The following is a 3,512-nucleotide window of genomic DNA, read 5'->3' on the forward strand; positions in this document are numbered from 1 at the left end:
AACTAGAACTCAAAGACAAATCACCAATAAACAAAGTTGGTGAAGCCTCGTATTAACATCTAGGGGCGGATTTACAGTGGGGGCAATTGCCCCCACAAAAATTTTTAAAAATAAAAGGAAGGTAATGATAATTTTAGAAAAAACTTAAACATTTATTGGTTTTCCTCCACAGAGTTTTTGAAATTTTTTTTTTTGTACTTTGCCCCCACAGTCCACAGAAATTAAAGATTAAAAAAAAAAAACAAAAACTTTTCTACTACCTACAGTCCATCTCTTCTCCAAGGCAAGGCAAGAAAACTTGAAATCTCTCTCTCTCACGATCTACGACTACAACTCTACAAGCCCTTCCGTCTCCATCACCTCCAACCATCACCAAAGTTTCTTCTCCAAGACTCAAGAGAGTCTCACAATCTATAGACTACAAACCCTAGACGGCTCCCTCTCCATTACCACCAGCCGATAAGGTGAGAATAACACCACGAATTCGAACCTCAAACTGTTCTTAGGTATGTAATTTCTCTCTCTCTTCATTGTGGAGATTTTGATTTTGTGAGAGGTTTCTATGTGTGTGAAGGGGGTATTCGAACCCTAGAAGAAATTTGAAAATTTTATACAAATTTTCATAGAAATTGGAAACCAATTTATTGTGGTACACATGTTTTGTTGCTTATCTTTTGAACTTCTTTTGTTTATTTGAGGATTGTTTGTATTGTGTTCATTTTTAATGTATATACATCGAGTTGCTCTTTTCCAAGAGATTCATAATTTCTGTTTCTAGTGGAGTAATTGGTGAGGATATGAATTCCTAATGCTTCTGTATTTTTGATTGATTGATTTTTTGCTACCTCAATTTCCTTTTGAAAGGTGGGGTATTTATTTAGATGTTTTTATAGCTCAGGATGATATTGTGCAACCATAGAAACATTCAAACAAAATAACTTTTCATACAAGAAAAAAAAATACCCAAAACAAAAGAAAAAAAAAAAGTTAAGAACCCCTTGCTTGTATGAAAAGCTGTTATGTTTGAATGATTCTATGGTATTTTTATGTAATTTGTGATAGCAGGCAGCAGCCGCATTTTTAGGCAATTATGTGCATTTGCTGTATTGAGTTTTATCTCCATTTTCTCTTAGTTTTATTTCTTTTAACATCATGATGCCATGAAGGCATGGATATAACTTCCCAGGACTCTTAAGAAAACCTTATCTTTCTGATGAGAAACAATATTTTTATACAAGTTCTTTAATATATTTGCAAACAAGAATAAAGTATAGCATGGACACGTGCTTTATGTTAATCCATTGGGTTAAAGAATGCCTTTGGGATGAGATGAAAACGATGAGATTAGGTTGACAAATATGAAATTGAGTTAAAATTGATGAGAACGAGTTTAAAACGATGAGATTAAGTTTCAAAACTACAATATTTAGATTTAGATCGATGAGAAATTAACTTAAAAACAATTAAGATTCTCAAGGTTATCGTGTTTAGAACAATTAGATCAAACATAATTAGATTAATTTTAATTGAAGAATATTTTCATAATTTCAAAACATAATACCTCCCCTTTCGATTATCAACAGGTCTTTACTAAATTACCTATTTATTTTATCTTAAAATGCCACGTTGACTTCAAACTCCAACTCAACGAAGAACACACGTTCAGAGCTCTTTAGTGCTATTAGAATAAAATTGAGAGCTTACGAAGCATTTGGTAACCAACTTCCATTGATCAAGGAATTTTTTTACAAGATAACAGTAAGAGTAGCATGCTTATGGAGGATAATGTTGGGTAATCAAGAAATAAGTTGTTCATATAACGAGTGTAGCAGAGATGAGGATGTTGAGATGGATGGGTAGTAACACTAGGAAAGAAAAAAATAAAAATGGTATACTCAAACATAATTTATGAATTGCCTCAATGTTTTTGTGGGTCACATTGAATAAATCAGTCACGTCAAAAACAGGGAAATACTCAAACCTACAAAAGCTCAACCTCGTAATCATGGTCATTAATCCATTTTATGTCTACAGTTGGAATTAATATAAACCTTGCTAAATTATTAATGAATATTCCCTTCAAATGTGTTGTGTTTCCTTGCTATCATTGCATAAGCATGTGATATGCTAAAGGCAATGGTGTATTAATATTAATCTTTTAAATAGATGATGTGCATATTTCCTTATCAGTGTGGAATAAATAATTTAATTAATTGATGTGTTACCAATAAAAGTTAGTGTGTATATTTTAACATTTTTTCTTAAGCTTTTTATTATTTACTTTTTATATTTTTTACTCAAGCAAGTATAATTTTGCAGGAACTTTGCAATTTATCACCCAACCTAAGCCTTGATTCATCAACGATCAATACTCTTCCAATTCTGTTATTCAAGCATCAAAATTAACTTCAAAGGTATTCACTTTAAACTTATGTCGTTATTTCTTTTTATAAATGTATAAAGGGCAGAGCCCAATTGTTAATTTAGTAATGAAAATTTTATATTTCTTTTATGAATATACAGGGGGGCGGAGCCCTATTATTTACTTATTAGTGAAATAATAGTATTCTTTTTATGAATATACAGGGGGGCAGAGTCCTATTATTAATTTATCGATGAAATATTGAATATACAGGGGGGCGGAGCCCTATTGTTTACTTATTGAAGATATATTGTTATTTCTTTTATGAATATATAGGGGGCGGAGCCCCATTATTAATTTTTTGATGAAATATTATTCCTTTTATGAATATATAGGAGCAGAGAACCCCATTTGTTGATTATTGATCATGCTTATGAAATTGTGATGTTAAGTTAATCGTAGTTTATTTTGTAAAATTTTATATTGTTAAAATGATTTAGTATGATTATTTGTTCATGCTAGGAGAGGTTATTGACAGAAATTGTTTGTTTCCTTACTGGGTAACCATTGTTACTCACCCATTCCTTCCTATTTTTTTTAGCTTCAGAACCTGCAGTTGGCGAGGCGGGCATAGAACTACCGAGTGAGGACCATCTGGTGGGTCAGATAGACGACCAGAGTCCATTACCTGGTGAGTATTGGGGTTATTACCCCTAGTGGTGTCGATTTGTCTGAGAGTAATATAGATTTTGTTCTGAGTGATAGGAATTTTGTTAGAGTGAGGAATTCCTGTATAATCATGTATATAAACTTCTTCTTCCACACTCTGATTTTTATACGTTATTAGATGTATATAGGCTTCCGCTAGTATTATATTTTGAATGCATATATACAGGAATGTATGTCGTTTATCAGGTGCAAATTGAACGCCTTGGAATGCTAACATAACCAGAGGAGACCATGCCAAAATTTTGAGGTGCCACCTAGTACCTCGAGATCTGACATGGGGATTTGTGTTAGCGTTTGGCGGGACGCCACAGATATTGTACGTTGTATTGCAAGTGAAACTATCAATACAATAGTCAATGATCTATCTTCTATTTAGGTTGACGAATCTCGTGATGTATCAATCAAAGAACAAATGGCAGTT

General features: G+C 32.6%; 1 long non-coding RNA gene across 1 annotated transcript; it reads left to right on the forward strand.

The window, feature by feature from the left end:
- The first annotated feature begins 277 nt into the window (after window positions 1–277).
- LOC147400447 (uncharacterized) lies at window positions 278–3,271 on the forward strand. The gene is made up of 3 exons (XR_015179029.1): window positions 278–506; window positions 2,320–2,414; window positions 2,964–3,271. It is a non-coding gene; the product is annotated as an uncharacterized LOC147400447 (long non-coding RNA).
- Window positions 3,272–3,512: the final 241 nt, after the last annotated feature.

Source organism: Akebia trifoliata, chromosome 6 (assembly GCF_017979445.1).
Source record: "Akebia trifoliata isolate Shusen 1 chromosome 6, ASM1797944v1, whole genome shotgun sequence".
Taxonomy (NCBI): Eukaryota; Viridiplantae; Streptophyta; class Magnoliopsida; order Ranunculales; family Lardizabalaceae; genus Akebia; species Akebia trifoliata.